The sequence below is a fragment of the Herpailurus yagouaroundi genome, unplaced genomic scaffold, assembly GCF_014898765.1.
Source record: "Herpailurus yagouaroundi ecotype Mexico unplaced genomic scaffold, PumYag 217, whole genome shotgun sequence".
Taxonomy (NCBI): Eukaryota; Metazoa; Chordata; class Mammalia; order Carnivora; family Felidae; genus Herpailurus; species Herpailurus yagouaroundi.
Window position 1 is genome coordinate 2,062,379 of NW_024412448.1, and position 21,038 is coordinate 2,083,416.

The 21,038-nt window shown below is 48.9% G+C and overlaps 1 protein-coding gene and 1 non-coding gene across 3 annotated transcripts in view; one reads left to right on the top strand and one right to left on the bottom strand.

Annotated features, from left to right (window-relative positions):
- Positions 1–21,038, top strand: part of SEC14L1 (SEC14 like lipid binding 1) — a 52,516-nt gene that overhangs the window by 5,379 nt on the left and 26,099 nt on the right. The gene's annotated exons all lie outside the window — the stretch shown is intronic.
- TRNAR-UCG (transfer RNA arginine (anticodon UCG)) lies at positions 15,535–15,619 on the bottom strand. Its single transcript has one exon. It is a non-coding gene; the product is annotated as a tRNA-Arg (tRNA).

Consider the following 21,038-nt stretch of genomic DNA (forward strand, 5'->3'; position numbering starts at 1 on the left):
CGTGTATCAAGTATGTTAATTGCATTTGATCGATTCAGTGTAGCGTTTGTTTTGGGATCAGTGTACCCGTAGCATTAGGAAATCATGTGAGCGTTCTCACTAACCCATTTGAATTAAATGGCAAACCAGCAAAACGGAGGTGGAGTTTCTGCAGAAACCAGCAAAACGGTGGTGGCGTTTTAAGGGCCCGCTCTCATGCCATATTTGCCCAGAAACGGAACGGGAGAGCCTCAGTGAGTTGAGAAATCACCCGAGACCACCTGAGGCACCTCGGAGGGTGAGGAACCTGAGACACACCTCGTGGTAGAGGTCTGCTGCCCGCGTTCGGTTCTCTTTATCCTGCCAGGCCTCCGGCGCCCCGCGTGTGCCCGCGGTGTTTTCCGAAGGCTCTTGTTCGCGAGGGCGCCTTGGACTTGTCCAGTCTCAGCCAAGCACGTTTCCCGGGGCTCCCCTGCCTGGGTCGTGGGGAGGGGGACTGAAGGGGCTCTGGATGGGCAGGAAGGTTCTGGCGTGCTGGCTCGAGAGGGCTGCGCGTGGAAACTTCTGAGCTAAAACATAATTTTAAAACTTAGACGTGTTCAGTGACAGCTTTCCCCCCGCTGACCGTTAAGGGCCCCTTCCTACGTGACCCAGAGGTAGGGTAAAGTTGCTGGAGAGCAAATGGAGGGACACGCGGGAGGCCAGGGCCCCGAGGGGGAGGAAAGCCCGCGGCCCAGACGGCTCTCTGCCAGCATTCGCCGGCGAGGCGCCCCCTTGCCAATGATCCCTTTTCACCTGAGGACAGCGGTCGTTTTGACCAGTTGGAGCGCGTGATGGGAGAGGCTCTGCCACGTGCCCTGCCACCCCGCGGACCGCCACCTTGTCCGGCCATCAGCGCCAGCCACGTGGTGCCCTCCCCTCCTGCCCTGCTCTGGCCAGCTTCCCTCCTTTCGGAAGCCCCGTCCTTCTTCCAGAGCGCCCACCGTCTGCGTCCCAGCACACCTGTCCTCTGGTCGTGCCTTCGGGTCACGCGCTTCCTGTCCCCTTCTCTCCCTGCACCACCTGAGTTATTTGTTCTGTCCTTACGTCTTTTGCGCGGACAGCTCGCCCTACGTTCGGCTGCCATACGCCGTGTCTGCCCGGCAGTCGCCTGTTTGACCTCTTAACCTGTCCCACCCGCTCTAAACTCCTTTGCTCTCTCGCAAGGCCCTTCCTGTCCTCCCCTCTCTGTTTCACCTTACTTCACGAACATGGACGTTTAAGTCTGCTCTGTGCTGTCCTGGCTTGCCACACGGTGCTTTTCTGGCCCTCACACCCCTTTGACCCTTCCTTCCTTCCCTTTGCTGCTCGCTTCTCCCGTCTGTCCTCTGAATCTCCGTCCCGCTGACCCAGCTGACTTTCCCAGGCCTCGGAGCACCGCTGCTAGGGTCTGTCTCCCCTCCCTCGATCCCTTATCAGGGTCATCCGTGGTAGCTACTCCCCCTTGTAATTAGCGTTTCTTTCATTCTCAGGGTTCCATGCAACTATTTCGAATGTTCCTTCGGGGGCAGTGACCTCGTGTATTATTTTCCTTGTTCCCTCGAGTGTCAGCGCTAAATGCATAGTAGTCTCTCAGATTGCACTTGATCAGCCGACACGTGTGCACTTGAGCTTTGAGAACGAGGCCTCGGGAGGTGGGTTTGACGGAAACTCAGCTCTGAAATGTCGCCCTGTGGTCCGTTTTCGGACACGAGATCTTCGTGTTCCCCACGGAACACTTTGATCCTTCAGTGAGCTAATACCTCCCTTAGGAGCAGAGCCCTTTTGGTGGTGAATGTGGCGAATTCTTTTTTTGTTTTTACATCTTCCTAAATCCTACAAAGTCCTGTTGACAAACCCCTTATTAGGAGTTTGGACGATGTATTTCTGTAGGTTGAATAAACAGAGAAGCTATTTGCTGGGGTGCCGCTGTTGATTAAATGGCCCATGACCACAAGACTGACTTTTTGTTCTTCTCTCTCGTGTTTCATTTTTGTTTGTTTCATCCCATTTTTTTGGTTTTTGTTTGTTTTTGTTTCTAGTCCCTTTTTCCTTAGGTGCCTCCTGGCTTCCTGCTAAGACCAGATGACGAAGGCAGGAGGGAGAGATTGGCTGTGGGCTCGGTCCCCACCGGCCCTGCCGCAAACCCGCTCGGGGACGGGTCAGTTTCCTAGTGTCAGGCTGTGGTGAGGAGGTGCTGGAATTAGCCCACAGGGAGGAGGGTGGGGGAGGGCAGGGCCTAGCGAGACCCACACGTCCTCCCCTCTTCCTTGCTCGCAGCCAGCCCTGTGCCTGCCTCCACGTAGAAGTGAAGTGCATCAGTAAGTTAATGACGTCTCTGAACGTGTGTGTTTTCTTTTCTTTTTTGTCTTTTATGTCTTTTGCATTAAGCAGGCATTTGTATTTTTATTTAGGCTGTATTGCATCCATTCAGATTTCCTTTGTCAAAACAGCTAGGGAGACCTGCGGGGGCCCCAGGCGCCTTGCACGTGTCACCGCAATGTGAGGAGAGCCCCGAGTCTGGTCTCCTGGGGGGGCGAGTGCGAGGTGTGCAGAAATCTGGCAGGTGGAGTGCTTCCTGAGGAGGTGGCCTGGCGCACAAGCCAAACCCGCGGGCAGCCGCTTCCAGGTTGTTCCTCGGGTTGGCTGGGATAGAGGGGCACGGGTCCTGCCGGAGCGCATTCCTGTTTTGTCCTTTCTCGCTCCTTGTGGCAGCCGGCCACCTCCCGAAGCCCCCCCACCCCGTCTGCTCTCCCGAAGACATTTTGAGCCACCTGTCCCGTTTTCTCTGGTTTTTTCCTCTGACCCGAGTGCCGTGCACGTTGGGTTTTGAGCAGGATTTTAGTTTGAGGTGTTGTGCCATCTGTCGTCCTTCTTCTCGAAGCACGGCTTCTTCCTCTCACCCTAGATTTCAGCCCTGGGCCTTTTCGCGTCCCTGACTCCGGTTTCCCAGTTTCTTGAGGTGACACTGAGATGCATCCTTCTCGTTAACGGAAGTGTTGTGAGATCTGCCGGCGGCCTGGTGGGCAGGAGCGGTCGTTCTGCTCAGAGGTGAACAAGCCGTGCTCGTGTGTCTCGGGGGCTGCCTTTCAACAGTTTTACTCCTTCTGGGGGTGGAGGGAAAGGACCCAGTCCCTCTGATGGTATATTAGGATCCTGGTCAGTTCTCCAGTGCGGGGAGATGGTAGACTTCTTATTTATCAGGTTCTTGAGTGCCAGGGTGTGAATCCTACCGCGTTTAATACAAATTGGGGTGTAATTAGTCAGACTCACTTAGTTTTGGAAACAGACAGTTATAGTACATTCTCAGTACGCACTGCTCTGTATAGAACTAGGCATTTTCCCTTCTCTTACACCCACTCTCCAGCACATCATGCATCCTGAATTATTTTTAATGTGCTAGGGTGGAGACAGTTGTGGTTCTGAAGGAAAAATAAAGCAGGATCTGACTCAGCTCCTTGCCCCTTTGGTTTACCTGTTTTTGCAAAAACACGCAAAAAAAACAAGACAAAACCCCCCAAACACTGATACGGACATTTTCAAGCCTCTCCAAGTTGAGAGAATGAAAGGTCCAGGCAGTGCCAGGGGCCCGTCACCCTTCTCTGGCGGCAGGGGCAGTGCTTTGCCACTGTTGTTAGATCTGTTTTCCCCACTTTTTCCCCCTGGTGTATTTTTTTTTTTTTTTTTTTTACATTTATTTATTTTTGAGAGACAGAGACAGAGACAGAGCACAAGTCGGGGAGGGGCAGAGAGAGGAGACACAGAATCCGAAGCAGGTTCCAGGCTCCGAGCTATCAGCACAGAGCCCACCGCGGGGCTGGAACTCACGAACTGTGAGATCGTGACCTGAGCTGAAGTCGGACGCCCCACCGTCTGAGCCGCCCAGGCGCCCCTCCCCTGGTGTATTTAAAGCAGGCTTCAGGCATCTTGTGAGCTCACCCATAACTACTTCAGCAGGGTCTGTAACCAGTATGGACCTTTTATTCTTTCAACATAATCGCCATGTACGTCATTGTCATACTTAACAAAAATACTGGGTCTACGTTCAGACTTTCTCGATCGCCTACAAGTGTCTGTGGTTCCCGCTCCAGATCAGCTGTCGCTCGTGGTTCTTGTCTTCAGTCTCCCTGCTTCTCCCACCTCCTCCCTTCCCTTCGTTTCCTTTCGTGCCCTCGCTTCGTGAGAGAAACTGCCACCGTCCTCTCCTGTCACCCTAACCCTCAGCCGCCGTCACTGTTCCGGGGAGCCTATGGGAGCACATGCGGCCTCGATCGGTTCGGCCTCCCCATCCGTCCCTGTGGCCGTCCTCCGGAAAGCTGAAGCACAAATAAGAGGCAAAATATTCTTTTCCCAAATTAAACCGGGTCTTTCTATGACGGGTCCCTGTGGTTCCTACAGAAAGCAGGGAAGGAGTGCATCTGATGGCAGGGCCGACTGAGAGGGTTTCGGGGTAGCGTGGGCAGTGGGGTGCCTGGGGGAATCTGGTGGAGGGGGGCCGGGGTGGCGGTGCCGCTTGGAGAAGTGCCCGCAGGCAGGTTCACCGAAGAGAGGACTTTGGTCGCTGTTGTCATTACTGATTCTTCTTTCTTTTTTAACCTGCATGACAGGGAACCAGTTTTGTGTATGTCTAGGGGAGTGACTTCCCGTGTTGAAACAGACCATAGACTGCATTCTGATTCCCTGGCGAGGCACGGTTTGAGGTTAGGAGAACGAGTCTTTTTGTCGAATGAACAAAAGCTTTATGCCTTGTGTGTCTTGATGTGTACCGGGTCCCTTCTCCATTCAGAAATTTGCCGTGTGTTTCCTGGCTCCCCTGCACGTTTTCGCACTAGAGTATTCAGCGTGCACTTTGAGTTATTGATGAGCAGCCAATGTGTGAGTGTCCTGCATATTTGATCGAGGCTGCACGTGGAACTCTCTGGCCTGCCCCTCTGACCGATCTTGCCTCTCTCTCCCACCTCCGTGCCTTCTCGGGGACAGATGGACCCCTCCTCTGATGACACTTGGTTTGCCGTTTTGGGACCGCCGGTTGTATATTTCGTGTTTTCTGGCCATCGTAAACATCGTGCCGTTTTAATTGGTAGTTCGTGCTGTTTTAGAAGAATCCGGTTCTCTCTCACCTGACATCTCTTCCTGGGCAGCCTCTGAAACCCATGGCTTCAACTGTCACTTTATAAACAGAAGATCCCAGAGTTTATCTTCAGCCTAGACTCCCACTCAGGAACTTCCAGATTCCTAGCCAGCTGCCTGCTAGGACGTCTCCATTTGACGCTGTACAAATTTAGCGTTTTTGAAACAGAATCCACTGCCTCCTCCTGCCTGCACAAAGAACACAGCCCAGCAGAACACACACACGCACACGCACACGCACACGCACACACCCAGTAAAATGCCCCTCAGGAGCTCTGCCTTTTCCTGTGAACTCCTGCTCCTGACGAGTGCCATCACCACGTGCCCTGTTCTCAGACCGGAAGCCTCGGCGTTCCTGGCCGCCTTCCCTCCCCACCCCTCAGGCTCTGTGATGACCAGCACCTTCCCTGATGTCTCCCGGACCGTGGCTGAATCTGCCCGTCTCTGATCGTGTTGGCTCCTCTCCGATGACAGCGCCTGATGTCCCGTTCGGGCCCCTGGACGCCGCCTCCCCGCTGCCCCTCACCCACCTGCCCTCGCTCGGGGCTGCTGCCGGGGGCTCCGACTGAAACTCTGAACACGCTTCGTGTTTAGAGTTCTTTAAGTGGCCGCCCCACACCTTCAAGGGTGAGGCTCAGCTTCTTCGGCCTGGTACCCAGAGCCAGTGAGAATTTTGACAAAAGGGCACATTGGAGCGTCTTCTTTCGGTCGGAGGTATTTGCTACTTAGACTTAACTTGTGGCTCTTTAAAAACTTTTTTTGGTATTTTTAAACAAATTTAAATCCAAGTTAGTTAACGTCTAGTGTGACGCTAACTTCAGGAGTAGAATTTAGCGATTCATCACTTACATGTAACACCCAGTGCTCATCCCAGCGAGTGCCCTCCTTAACGCCCCTCACCCCTTCAACTCATGTTTTGAAGGAATCTGACTCACACCATGTTTTGTGGATAGAATAGTGTTTATAGTCCGTGAACTGAAGCCTATAATCCGTGTAGTTGAGTAAAAAACGTGTCCTGCTTTATGGATTATTTGGTGTTTGGAGTGGCTTTTCTCCTGTAGTGACGAATACCAAGTGTAAGAGAATGTCGTTTCTGGGGTTCTCCTATAGAACATAAAATTCACTTAAAAATTATTGATTCAGATAGTATGGTAGTCTGATTTTTTTTTTTTTAAAGATTTCTTCAGGCTTAAACCTGAAAGGTTGGTTATTATATGTCTCTTTTTTTCTTAATGAATGTTATCCTGTAACATGAGGTAGGTCTCATTTTAAGGGATATGTTTCTCTTATTTTTTCTAGCCTAATCCCCGTGTCTGTCTTTAATTTTTTTTTTTTTTCAACGTTTATTTATTTTTGGGACAGAGAGAGACAGAGCATGAACGGGGGAGGGGCAGAGAGAGAGGGAGACACAGAATCGGAAACAGGCTCCAGGCTCCGAGCCATCAGCCCAGAGCCTGACGCGGGACTCGAACTCACGGACCGCGAGATCGTGACCTGGCTGAAGTCGGACGCTTAACCGACTGCGCCACCCAGGCGCCCCGTCCCCGTGTCTGTCTTAAAAATCAAGTCCAGAGCTAAAAGCTGCAAGGTACAGGTTTTAAGAAGAAATTCATCTAAGAGATCATTGATTATATTGCGGGATTTATACTATTAATATTTAGAAAACTTTTCTCCAAACACGTCTTATCTTCGTTTTACTTTTAACACAGAGTTGGTTTAGAAGGAGAATTCTGACAATAATAAGTTCTGATTCTCTACCGAATCGGGATTTCTGAGCGTGGGTTCAGCAGCCCGGTGTCCCAGCCCCGCAGGCGGTTGGGATACTTGCTCGGGTTTGAGAAACACTGGTTTAGGTCTCCTCAAATTGAATTTATAGCACATGGAACGGGAGGAAGGGAAGCTGGTTTCAGTTTAATTTAAAATTTTTGAAAGGAATAGACTCTAACAGGCTGTGGCCTGTTCTCACATCATATTTTCTTTTGAAGGATTTAACATGCCAACAGGGAGACTCCTGGCTTTATATGCTTCTCCAGACTGTTCCTGTGTTTACTTAGTGATACAGAGTTATAACGTGTGCTTCTTTGAACTTGTCTTAGTTATTTGTATGACTCTGCGAATTTTCAGGTGGAGAAGATCTGTGCTGTGTTTTATTGTGGTAAATACACAATGCTATACAATCTGCCGTTGTGAGCATTTTTAGCGGAGAAGTCAGTGTGTTGGGCGTATTCGCCTTGTTGTGCCTCCATCCCCCAGCACTTCTGTTTTTCGCCTTCCCAAATAGAACCGTTGTCCCCGTTAAACCCCAGCTCCCCATCCCCCGGCCTCGGCAAACCCCCTGCCCCTTTTTCTACCTTCTGTTTGTGAGTGGCGCTATGACTGTTCCTACTAGAAGTGGAATCAGACAGTGTTTGTACTTTAGTGATTTGCTTGTTTGACTCAGCGACCTGTCTTCACAGGCCATCCACGTCGTAGCACGTGTCAGAGCTTCTTTCCTCATTTATTTATTTATTTAGAGTGAGAGCGTGCATATGAGCAGGGGGTGGGGGGCACAGATAGAGGGAGAGAGAATCCCAAGTAGGCTCTGTGCCGTCTACGTGGAGCCTGATGCAGGGCTCAATCCCACCAACCGTGAGATCATGACCTGAGCCGAAATCAAGAGTCGGACACTTAACCAACTGAGCCACCCAGGCACCCCAGAACTTGTTTTCTTCTTAAAAGGCTGAATATTTAAAAAAAATTTTTTTTAATGTTTTATTTAATTTTGAGAGAGAGACAGAGCATGTGTGGGGGAGCGGCAGAGAGAGAGAGAGAGAGAGAGAGAGAGAGAGAAAGACATAGCATCTGAAACAGGCTCCACGCTCCGAGCTGTCAGCACAGAGCCCGATGCGGGGCTCGAACTCGGGAACAAGATCATGACCTAGGCTGAAGTCGGACGCTTAACCAACTGAGCCACCCAGGCGCCCCAAGGCTGAACATTTTTAAGATCTAGTTTTTGATGCTAATATCAACCAAAAAATTGCATATCTAAGTTCATTTCTTTTTTGTCTTTTATATTAATAGATTCTAGATCCAAAAGGCAAGTTCCTTGAAGAATTCTACCACTGTATTTTGTTCCATATATTCAAAGTATATATATTTTTTTTTAAGCAAGTTTTTTTGTTTTAAGTTTGTTTATTTTGAGAGAGAGAGCCCGAGCGAGCCTGCTTGTGCGAGTGGGGGAGGGGCAGAGAGAGAGGGAGAGAGAATCCCAAGCAGGCTCCATGCTGTCAGCACAGAGCCCAACCTGGGGCTTGATCTCACAAACTGTGAGATCATGACCTGGGCCGAAATCAAGAGAGGGACACTCCACCCAGCGAGCCACCTAGGCGCCCCTCAGAGTATATCTTTATAATGTGCATTTTGTGGTTGCTGGTGTTCCTGGTTTCTTAAGAAAGAAGCAGGTGTAGGGCCACCGAAGTAAAACGCTGGGCTCCTGCCATAAGGGAAGAGAAGTCGAAGAGACAATAGAGAACCAGACGCTTCGGGTGTGTGAGGTACGACGGGTCTGATAGGCCTTTAATAAATAGTACGTGATAGATATTTTCCTGGTGGATTAAAACAGCTCCTAGTTTCAGTCCGCTAATGATGGAGTTTTTATTCTGGTTCATGAAACCGGATAATATTTCCATAGCTCATTACGTTCTTTTATGTGGGCAAACACATGGCATCTTTCAAAGCCGACAGCTGCAATTCCCCAGAACACCAAATGCTTTTTCTCAAGTCCTTGGGTTTATTTTTTTACACTCTGGAAAGTAAAGCCGTACTCTGCCAAATCCAACTTGATTTGAACAGGAATATGCAGAACCGCTACTTTCGTTGTCACCCGCACTCTGTTTGCTCTTTGTTAGACAAAAAAAATGTACGGACCGGGAGTGGGTTTGGTAAATCACGGGGTGTCTTGGATCCCACTGGATCACGCGTGGGTCCGTCACGTGACTGCACGCGAAAACCCCAGAGACACCTGTCACGGCGCTCCAGGCGTTCGTGTTTGCCTGGGGCCTGAATAATTGTCACCTGTGAGAGCTTTGACCTTCAAAATGTATTGACGTATAGCTTACGTATAAAGATCTACCTAAAAGATGAGTATACCTCCGTTTTTTCCAACTGTAGTTGGCCCTTGAACACAGATTAGTGTCACAGACACCCCCCCATCCCCGCGTGCAGTCAAAATTCTGCATATATAACCTTTGATTGTCCAGCAGCTTCGCTAATAGCCCACTGTTGACCGAAGCCTTACCGATCGCACAAGCAGTCGATCGACACGGATCTGGCACGTGCCTTATGTCCCGTGTTCCTCCAACCAAATAAGGTAAAGAAAAAATCATAAGGATACGTTTCAACTCTTGTCACCTGACAATGGAAAGGTCGAGGCGGGAAGTCTTTACGTTTGTGATTCTTACAGTCATGTATCTTTTTCACGAGAGGAATTTTAGAGTGTTTTGCACATGGTCCTCAAGTACAACTATATCATGTTTTCAACTTTAAAAGTGTAAAACTCGGGGCACCTGGGTGGCTCGGTCGGTTAAGCGTCCGACTTCAGCTCAGGTCACGATCTCGCGGTCCGTGGGTTCGAGCCCCGCGTCGGGCTCTGGGCTGACGGCTCGGAGCCTGGAGCCTGCTTCCGATTCTGTGTCTCCCTCTCTCTCTGCCCCTCCCCTGTTCATGCTCTGTCTCTCTCTGTCTCAAAGATAAATGTTAAAAAAAAAAAAAAAAAAAAAGTGTAAAACTCTTGGGGCACCTGGCTGGGCCAGTGGAGTGTGTGACTCTTGATCTCAGGGTTTTGAGTTGGAGCCCCGTCTTGGGTACAGAGATTGCATAGCTAACTAATTAAAGAAAGTTTAAGACCTTCAAAGCAGTTTAGTTTGAGAATGGTAGTCATGTGCCCAGGAGGTTACAGTAGGGCTGGATGCCACAGGGAGATGTGAAGGGGTTCTAACAGGTCCTGCCTTCAGAGGCCGGTCTCCTGGAGGAGGTTGACAGGGGATCAGCTAGGCCTTGAGCCTGTAGAGCGACCGAGCCGCCATCTTGGGCTCTGCTCTCAGCGAGCTTATAGTCCAATGAGAAGACCCAGTTGTCCGGGCCCTGGGGGCAAACAGGGACCCTCCTGCTGAATTTGAACTAACATTTCTCCCTTTAAGTGTTTGAGAAATACTTAAAGAACATACAAAAGGTCTAAGGATAATGGTGAGCATTTATGGGGTACATAAGTATTTTGTCATTCGTTTGTGTGACGAAACGTTAGGGGCGCATGGCTGGCTCAGTTAGTGGAGCACGTGACTCTTGATCTCAGGGTTGTAAGTTCAAGCCCCACAGTGGGTGTAAGAGATTACTTAAAGATAAAATCTTTAAAAGAGATGTACACGCTGTGTTAATTTCCACAGATCTAAATTAGACCCGGAAGAAGTTGAGGACCCTACCAGTAGTATCTTTTTGATTGCTTACACTTACTTTGTAGGTAGGGCCCCACCAGCTTTATTTGGATATAATCGACATTTAACATTGTATTAGTTTAAGGTGTGTACCGATGTTTTGAGATATGTACAAATTTGTGAAATGACCATCACAGTAAGTTTATTTAACATCTGTCGCCTCACAGTTACACATTTTTTTCCTCGTGATGATAATTTTTAAGATACCCTCTTTTAGGGGCGCCTGGGTGGCTCTGTTGGCTAAGCATCTGACTTCAGCTCAGGTCATGATCTTGTGGTTTGCGAGTTCGAGCCCCACGTCGGGCTCTGTGCTGACAGCTCAGAGCCTGGAGCCTGCTTCGGATTCTGTGTCCCCCTCTCTACTCCTTACCCGCTCATACTCTGTCTCCCTCTCTCTCTCTCTCTCTCTCTCAAAAATAAGCAAATGTTAAAAAAAAAATGTCCTTTTTTTAGCAGCTTTCAAACATGCAGTGCAGTATTAATTATAATCACTGTGCCGTGCGTTACATCACCAGGACTTTTTTTTTTTTTTTTTTTTTTTTTTTTAAGTAAGCTCTACACCCAACGTGGAGCTTGAACTCATGACCCTGAGATCAGGAGTCGCACGTTCTGTCGACTAAGTCCGCCGGGTGCCCCTGGACTTAACCTGTCTTCCAACTGGGAGTGTGTACTCTGGAGTAGGTCTGTGGGCTTTGCTTTAAAATTCCTCTCCCTTTCTCCTCCTCGTTCTCCCTCTGATCTGCCTGTGCCCGACTGGGTTGCCTGCCGGACAATAACACTTTTCCCCTTCGTGCCCTGTCTTTGGTGGCTCACAGCCGTCTTCTTCATCGAAGGCTGTTGCTTACGGCTGGTACCCGTGGCATTCAAATCAAGGCCCGTCGACACCAGAGCCCAAGCTGTCCATTGGCCCTGTCGTGCGGCTCCCTGGTTTGTGTCTCAGGCCCAAGGTGACAGTGCTGCAGGAGCAGAGGGAAAGGACACTGGTGACTAGCCGAGTCACACAGCTGGTAACTGGGGGGGTGGATAGGAAGTTGCCAGCACCCTGCGCTCCAAGGAGTCCGTTGGAGGCCGTGAGGGCTGGTGCGGCATCACATCTCCGGTCAAGATCCAGTGCAAGATCCGGAGAAGGCTTTGTCCTTGGAGCAGGAGAGGACTCTCCCAGGACTGTGGGGAACAGCAGTCTAATGTTCACATTTATTCAGGCCGCGATGGGAGCCGAGCGATTAGTTTCCTGACGCGAGTTCTTTCCCTTCCAGGGTATTGTGTTTCCTCATTCTGTGGAAAATGTTAACACCAGTAGCCTGAGGCCTGATTCGGGGCTCCCTGGAACGGAAACCTTTTCAGAGAACGTCCTCTCGTTCAGCACCCTCCTTCCACCCCCTGCATTTTGTGAAAGGTCTCTTTCCAGCCCTGGTCGTGTTTATCTTCAGGGCCCTGTCTTCTGATTCCCGCAACTGAGTATAGTATATTTAGCTAATAATCAGTTCTCTAACTAGCTAAATCTATTTCTTGTGTTTATTTCATCTTTCAGAGGGAATATTTTATCCATAATACCTGCACCGAAGTAAAGATGATTTCTGTCTGTATCTTCGGTTTGCCTTTTCTTTATAGGAAGAAGGAGACCTGTGTGATACTATTTACACCGCGTATTTGTTTTTGTTTTTGTTTTAACTTGGCTGTTTAGAAGCTTCACATAGTGGGTTTTCACCAAAGCCTCATGAGATTTGCATCGTGTGTTTTTAGGGCCGTTGGGAATATGATTACCATTTTAGTCTGGTGAACAGAGGGGTTTTTGGGGGGTGAGTTTTCAAAGCATGGTAGAAAAGATAAACGTCAAAAAATATTTTAGTTTTTAAAGCCGATTGCGTTAGAAAGGCTTCCTTCCCCTTTTTGAGCCTAGACAATTTGGTTCCTTGGAACCGTTGGGCTGCCGCGTCTTTACTTAATGCGCGCTCACTTTCTTCCTCTTTGGGAAGTTCAGCACAGGACAGCAGGCACATTTTTTGACTGTTGTACTTAGTCTGTGTCAGGGCCCGCTAACCAGTTCCTTTTTGAATCTTCCACGATTCTGTACGCTAAAGAAAATGCAGAAGCTGGGACTCTGCGAAATTCGGGAATCTCCCGGGGCTCTCTGCTATCTGCTGTTCGGAGCTGAGATTTGAAGGCAGGTCTTTTATCCCAAGGTCTGTACGAGGGGGCGCGGACCCGGGTTCAAATCCCCGGGACATTGGCTTCTCTCGGCCTCTATTTCCTCATTTCTAAGTAGAGAGAAACTCATTTCGTAGAAAGATTCTGCCTAGTAAGTGCATTAGACTTTGTGAAGCCAATTAACGGTGCATACGCAGCGGTCAGTAAGTAGGCGATGCTTGGGTAGAGTGTTGTCAGCCTCATTTCCCGTGCTGACAAGGTCCTTGTCCTGTGTCCCTGCCTCCTCAGCGCCTGGGGACAGGGGAAGGGAGTGGATGTTTGTTGAGTAATTTCTCCAGGTTCTTCTGAAAAGAAGTTTGTCTTTTGTTTTCTTATAGCACACTTGATAGATTTTTGTTCTTTTATATTTCATAGGTCTTACTTTTTAGAATAGTTTGTTTAGGTTTTCAGAAGATTGAGGAGACCACACAGAAGGTCTCCAGATACCCCTGTCGTTAAAGCCTGTGTGCTGTGTTTGTTTCAGCTGATAAGCCAGTATTAATACATGATCTTTTTTTTTTTTATTTTTTAATGTTTTATTTATTTTTGGGAGCGAGAGAGACAGGGTGTGAGCAGGGGAGGGGCAGAAGGAGAGGGAGACACAGAATCGGAAGCAGGCTCCAGGCTCCGAGCTGTCAGCACAGAGCCCCACGCGGGGCTCGAACTCACGAAAACCGTGAGATCATGACCTGAGCCGAAGTCGAATGCTTAACCGACTGAGCCACCCAGGCGCCCCAATACGTGATTATTCATTAACATCCCCCATTAGGATTCACTCTTGGTGTTGGACATCCTGTGGGCTTGGACAGATGCAGAACATCATGTGTCCACGTTAAGGTATCACACGGAGCAGTTTCATGGCCCAGGAACCCTCTGTGCTCCTCCTGTCTGTCCCACCCTCCTCTCCTCCAGTACCTGGGAGCTGCTCATCTTTCGGCTGGTTCTGTCCTTTTCTGTTCCCAGAATGCCATGTGGCGGGCATCCTATGACATGTGGCCTTTTCACACAGGCTTCTTTCATTAAACAGTAGTCATCGAAGTTTCTCCCATGTATTTTTGGGGGTTGATGGCTGATTGCTCTTTGTGGCTGGATAACGCTCCACCGTATGGACGTGCCCCAGTCTACCAGTCCATCCCTCTTTCGGAGGACACGTTGGTTGCCTCTGGTCTTGGACAGTGAGGGACAGAGCCTTTCACCCTGCGTCCCTTTTCACATACCCTTGCCGCTTCCCTGCTCTGGTGGATCAAGTTCCTTTGTCAGTCAGACAGGTCACTGCTGCAGATGTTAGGAATTCCTGACTTGGCTGCCAGTTGAAACTCGATGAATTTGTTGCTGTTGTTGTTGTTTGGCTTTACTGAGGTATAAATGAGGAATAATAAACCGTACGTACATACATACATACATTTATTTATTTATTTATTTATTTATTTATTTATTTATTTAAAATATACGTCCAGATTAGCTAGCATACAGCGCAACAATGATTTCAGGAGTAGATTCCTTAGTGCCCCTCCCCCATTTAGCCCATCCCCCTCCCACCACCCCCTCCAGTAACCCTCTGTTTGCTCTCCATATTTAAGAGTCTCTTAGGAATAAACTACATTTTAAAGCTACATAGTCGGGTAAGTTTTGTCATGTGTTCTTACCTTTGAAACCATCGCTGTAATTAAGATCATTAATGTAGGCATCGCCCCAAAAGTTCTTTATGTCCCGTTGTAATTTCTCCTTTTTTCCTAACGCCAGGGAGCCACTGATTTGCTTTCGGTTACTGTAAATTAGTTTGTACTTCCTAGAATTTTACAGAACCACACGTACTTTTTTTTTTTTTTGCCTGTTTTCTTTCATTCAGCATAATTATTTTGATTCATTCATGTATGCACGGATGAATCGTTCATCACATTGTATTGCTGAAGAGGGTCTCCTTGGGTGGGTTTATTTATATATACTGCAGCAGAAGACATTGGCGTTTAAAAAAAATAACACTTAAACATTTTTTTTTAACTTTCTTGAAATTTATTTTTTAGAGAGAAAGAGAGCGTGTGGGTATACGAGTGGGGAAGGGGCAGAGAGAGGGGGAGGGAGAGAATCCCAAGCAGGCATCTTGCAGAGTCCGCGAATCGTGAGATCGTGACCTGGGCTGAAATCAAGAGTTGGATCCTTCACCGACTGAGCCACCCAGGCGCCCCGAAAAGAGAACGCTTTCTGATTTCGTAGCACCTTTCTAAGATTTTGGATCTGTTAGAATCAAGATGGAAACCTATGATTTATTGTTATTATTTTTTATTGGTCCTGTAATTTATTTTCAAATCTGGATTAATACTTGCAGGCTGGAAAACAAAGGGCTACTTTTCAGGCTGTCAGCAAAAAGGAAGATGAAAAGTAGTTGCTAAAGTTCTATTCTAAGCAGAAAAGGCAACTGGATCTGGGACTCAGACCATGAGAGGGGTGGGGAGGGTGGAGCAGGAAGGTGGGGGCGCCGAGAGGAGGGGGGCCTCCTCAGTCCTGGAAGGAATGAACTGTTTGTTGTTCACCCGAAGTCACCTTTGTGATTGGTGTGTGCGGTCAGAAGCTGCCTGTTCTCTAAAAAATTGCCTCCGATGCCAGAAATTTAAAAAAAAAAAAATTTTTTTTTAATGTTTATTTATTTTTGAGAGAGAGAGAGGGAGAGAGACAGAGTGCCAGCGAGGGAGGGACAGAGAGAGAGGGAGAGACACAGAATCTGAAGCAGGCAGGCTCCGAGCCGTCAGCACAGAGCCTGACGCGGGGCTTGAACCCACGGACCGCGAGATCACGACCTGAGTCGAAGTCGGACGCTCAACCGACTGAGCCACCCAGGCGCCCCCAGAAATTTTTAAATAGGTGATACAGTCTCCTATTCTGCGTCTGGACAAAAGGCTTTAAATAACAAGACCCAGTTAATAAAACAGATTTGAAACTCAGACTAGTATAATTAGCTTATCAAGAAGTATGAATGACTCTCTGGGTCTCGAGAAGAGAAGACATTCATCGTTAGACTTATTATTTAGAGCTCACCGCAGTCCCCCCGGCGTTCTAGGGACACGAACTAGGACAAAGGTGTGTAGTTGTCAGGTCAAAATGTTCCTTGTAAATCAGCCAAGAATATCAGAGCAACTTCTTGAACTTGAAATGCGGCCAGTGAGGCTGAGGAACTGAATTTTAAAGTTACTTACCTTTTAACTAGCCACATGTGGTTAGTGGCTGCTGGAGTTCCAGAGTCGTCTGTTCATTGCGTGGAATGGTGGGTGTTTTCCTCATCGTTCAAATGCATTTTCTCCTTTCCCCTCCCTCCTCCCCACTCCTTTTTTGGGTGAAATGTACATAGTCAGATTTGCGGATGTCAGTTAGATGTGTATTTGTTGGAATCCTGCCTTCTCATGGAGAACGGTTCAGGTAAATAAACATAAAACGTGTGAAGTGACCATCCATGGCTTCACAGTTCTTTCTATTTTATGTAAAGTTTTTTTGTCCACAGTTTTGACTGATTGGCATTTTCTTTTTTTTTTTTTTTCAATATATGAAGTTTATTGTCAAATTGGTTTCCATACAACACCCAGTGCTCATCCCAAAAGGTGCCCTCCTCAATACCCATCACCCACCACCCTCTGATTGGCATTTTCAAGAACTCTGGAATTTTTGTGAGAAAATAATTAAATGGAACCTGTTAGAGTTCATCTCTTAGATCAGGGGTGGGCAGACTGTGCCCTGTTGCCTGTCTTTGCAGACAGCTCTTAGTTTTTATATATAGATCATATAGATGATATATAAAAGTATGTGTAAATTATATATATGTATGTATATATATATATATATTTAGTTTTTATATATTTTTTTAACATTTATTTATTTATTTATTTATTTTTTTCAATGTTTATTTATTTTTGGGACAGAGAGAGACAGAGCATGAACGGGGGAGGGGCAGAGAGAGAGGGAGACACAGAATCGGAAACAGGCTCCAGGCTCCGAGCCATCAGCCCAGAGCCTGACGCGGGGCTCGAACTCACGGACCGCGAGATCGTGACCTGGCTGAAGTCAGCCGCTTAACCGACTGCGCCACCCAGGCGCCCCAAACGTTTATTTATTTTTGAGACAGAGAGAGACAGAGCATGAATGGGGGAGGGTCAGAGAAAGGGAGACACAGAATCTGAAACAGGCTCCAGGCTCTGAGCTGTCAGCACAGAGCCCGACATGGGGCTCGAACTCACGGACCGCGAGACCATGACCTGAGCTGAAGTTGGGTGCTTAACCGACTGAGCCACCCAGGTGCCCCATAGTTTTTGTATTTTTTAATGGTTAGGAAAAATTCCGAAGAGTTAATATTTCATGAAATGTGAAAAGTATATGAAATTCAGTTTTTGGTGTCTGTAAATACAGTTTTAAGGGAACACGGCCGCACTCATCTGTTTGCGTATTATCTGTGGCTGTTTTTGTCCTATAAAAGCAGAGTTGAGTATTTGTGACAGAGACTACCTGGCCCGTGAAGCTGAAAGTCTTTGTTTTTTGGCCCTTCACTTACTACAGAAGCTTTGCTCACCCATCTCTTTGCTTCTCCAGGATCTCTGTGCAGAAGTTGGAAACTTACCAGAACACTGGACCCTTTGTTTTTGATAGAAAGTTTGATGGTAGAGAATGATCCATTGGATTGAAGCTTATTTGTTCGGATTTTGAATACTGCCTCTCTGTGCAGGCAGAACTTATGAACAAATGAGTAACATTTTTTTTTTCAACGTTTATGTATTTTTGGGACAGAGAGAGACAGAGCATGAACGGGGGAGGGGCAGAGAGAGAGGGAGACACAGAATCGGAAACAGGCTCCAGGCTCTGAGCCATCAGCCCAGAGCCTGACGCGGGGCTCGAACTCACGGACCGCGAGATCGTGACCTGGCTGAAGTCGGACGCTTAACTGACTGTGCCACCCAGGCGCCCCAAAATGAGTAACATTTAAAGTACTTTCTTGCGGCACCTGGGTGGCTCAGTCAGTTGAGCTTCCGACTTCGGCTCAGGTCACCATCTCGCGGTCTGTGAGTTCGAGCCCCGCTTCGGGCTCTGTGCTGAGAGCTCGGAGCCTGGAGCCCGCTTCCGATTCTGTGTCTCCCTCTCTCTCTGCCCCTCCCCTTGGGCTCTGTCTGTGTCTCTCAAAAAATAAAGAAACATTTAAAAAAAATAAATAAAATAGAGCACCTGCAGCCGCAGTTCCCACACTGTGCCGAGGCACCCCAGGGCACCACAGTGCTGTCGGGTGTTTTTTACATTTTGAGAAAACACGCTTGATAGTCTACATTTCTTGGACGTCGTGCAAACTCCTGGCGCATGCACGGTAGCTCACGTTTCAAGATTGGATCACACTGTTTCTTTTCATGGCGTCGCATCTTTGTGGAGCTGCGTTTTCGCTGGCTGCTGTGCTAAAAAGTAGCTAGTGCGGCACAAGAATCCGTGGGCAACAGGAAGCGAAAGCACAAGCGCCCCCTGTGATTCCAAGCCCTGGTGGCACCCAAGCGTCCACCCTCACAAGTAACACTGGCCATGTAGGAATGGAACAAAAACACATTTTCCCTCGACTTGAGAGTATTATTGTTTCAGATGGCTCCTGAGTTATTAGGACACAGGTGCTTTTCAAGCTTGTCTGGACCTAATAACAACCGATCCTTCTTCGGGCATTGGGGCACCGGGGAAAAGTTACTGAGATGTCAAGGGTGCTGCGAAGGGACATTTGGAATCCTCTGACGTAGGGCACCATGTGGTGGTGCCTGAGGACAAACGTTCCCAGAGAAGCCAGTCGGAAATGTCCTCATCGATTATCTGCAAGACTGTAAACAAACTGAAGTCACCCCCAGGCTAGTGTCTGAGATGTCGATCTCCAGCTCTTCCAGAAACATAATACCGTGGAACACGTGAGGGCCTTAGCTTTCTACTCTAGGCTAAAAAGCAGAAGATCTGGTTTATCGAGCATGCTAGATGGTTCTTGGAATTTCATTTGAAAGCTCAAGAACTCTGTGTCGGTCTATTAAATTGTGTTCACAGAAGTTTCCACGTAGTCTTGCCTGGAAATTCTCGAGAAGGAATACATTACAAGTACCGTAAGGTAGAGTATTCTAGAAGACCTTACTGAATCAGGAGTGTAGCCGTACAGCTGCTTGCACACGCAAGGAGAGAAGGAATGGTTTCACGTTTGTCTTTAACCAGGAACAACTAGAAACCATTGTGCCTGGTAGCTTTGCTGGAGCCAGATAAGCTCTGTGCCCGGCGTGGGACTTGAACTCACGTCCTTGAGGTCGAGAGTCGCTTGGTCTACCCACTGAGCCTCCCAGGCGCTGCCGCCCCTCCCCGAACATATGCTAATTTTGAAATAGATACGGATGATTATTTTTCTTCTAAGGACAGTTCTTTGTTTTCTTGCTCGCTTGGTTCTTACAGCAGCGGTTCAAACATTGAGGAGTCTCGGGACTCTGCTGGCCCTTGTCAGCGACTTCGCGTTTCTCTGCCGGGAGCCGGGAGCAGTGTGCTCGGGCCGTGTGCTGCCGTGTGCTGCCGTGGGTGCAGGTTGACGTCCTGCTGTCCTGGGTGCAGGGGTTGGGGGGGGGAGGGGGCAGCACTGGCAGGGGCGCGGTCACGGGCGCCATCACATTCTGCTGCGGTCCGCCCGCTGCACCTGCACCTGCTCCTTGGCTCAGTGTTCTGTTGTCGTCAAGGACTCGCGGTTACTTGGGCTGGGACCCTCACGGTCGAAACGTTTGTGGTAGAACATCCTAAACTAGATAGAAGTTCATGGAGGGCCAGTTCCCGCTACTCTCGCGGAGAGACCTTTGCCAGGCATCTGGGTTTAGGGAGCTCCCGTCCCACCTCGCGCTCAGGGGTGTGGGACCCTGCCCTTTGGAGCGGAGTCAGGCACGGTTTGGGTCTCACTCACCCGAGTTGTCGAAGAGGTCGGCAAAAACCCTCCTGCTGTGTGATTTGGGGCCCTCTTTACAAATATCGTAGTATGGATAAGGAAGGGTAGCGACCTCGCTGGAACTGAAACTTCTTGCACGTGAAGTCCTTTGATCTTGTGGGTAATTTCCAGCAGGCCCTTTCTGCTTGTGCCGCTGTTGCCACTGCTGGTCGTCTGCAGGCCGGTGACAGGGCAGGGGACACAGGTGGCCGCCGTGCACGGTCCCCTCTGCTTGAGGGAGGCCCGCCGCCCCCAGTGGCACCGTGTCCCGCGTCCGTGTGCTGTGGTCCCACCGAAAATAGGTGGATTGGGGAAGAAATTGCGAAGTTTTTCCGTCCTTTAACACAGCCGTTTCGTGTTGAGAACCATCCAGAGCAGCGGCACAGGCGTGTGAACGAGGGACGCGGGGCCTGACCTGCGCTCCTCCCAGTGCCTCCCAGTACCTGCCTGTCTCCCCCGGGGGTGTGGGGGAGCGCACCGAGCCGGCTCCTCGGTCGCCAGGAAACACGGCCGGTGTCTCCCGCGGTGTGGTGGCTGTGAGGGCGGCCGTGGGACCGAGGGACGGTCAGAAGAATGTGCGTGCAGTCGGGACACTGTGGCACAAGGTGTGGGAGCCACACGTCCGCCATCTGCGCTTCGGCTGCGCTCCTGTCTTCGCTCATCGTCGCCCTGCTCCACGGAGAAGGTCCTAGAAGAGGGTCCAGCCTCTTGTACTGGATCCCGTTGGCGTCGGTCATGATGCCCTGTCCTTAGAGCTCCCGGCCCCGCGGGCCCGACTCACGCCCTCTCCACACTAAATGTCACCCAGAGACAGTGTGTCCTCAGAACCCTGGAATTGAGGTTGTCTGAGACGAAATCCCTAATTTACACTTCAGATGTGTTTGATCCCGGAGGGAGACGGCTTGGCACCTGTCAGATGTTTGCGTATTTTTTTTAGCTGCCGTAGAATCTTTGTGTATTCTTGTGTGACCTTCCCAGGGCTAGTCCAGTCTGTTGTGACTTGATTTGTGGGTCCCACTGAAGGCCGGTGACTGAGGATGGGGACTTTGGTGTTAGCTCAGCACTTGGCCCGGACAGTTGTCTGTACCCTGTTACCCCAGTTAGTCCGCTCATGGCCTTGAACTCGTTTGAAAATCGCTATCTGACTGGGTTGGTCATGAAGAATTTGGATGAATGGAAGTGTATCACAACTGATTGGATTATAACTTTTCTTGGAAAGGACTCAACTTTTCAAAAATTTAAGTTTTCATAAACATTTTGTTTTATATATATATATATATATATATATATATATATATATATATATATAT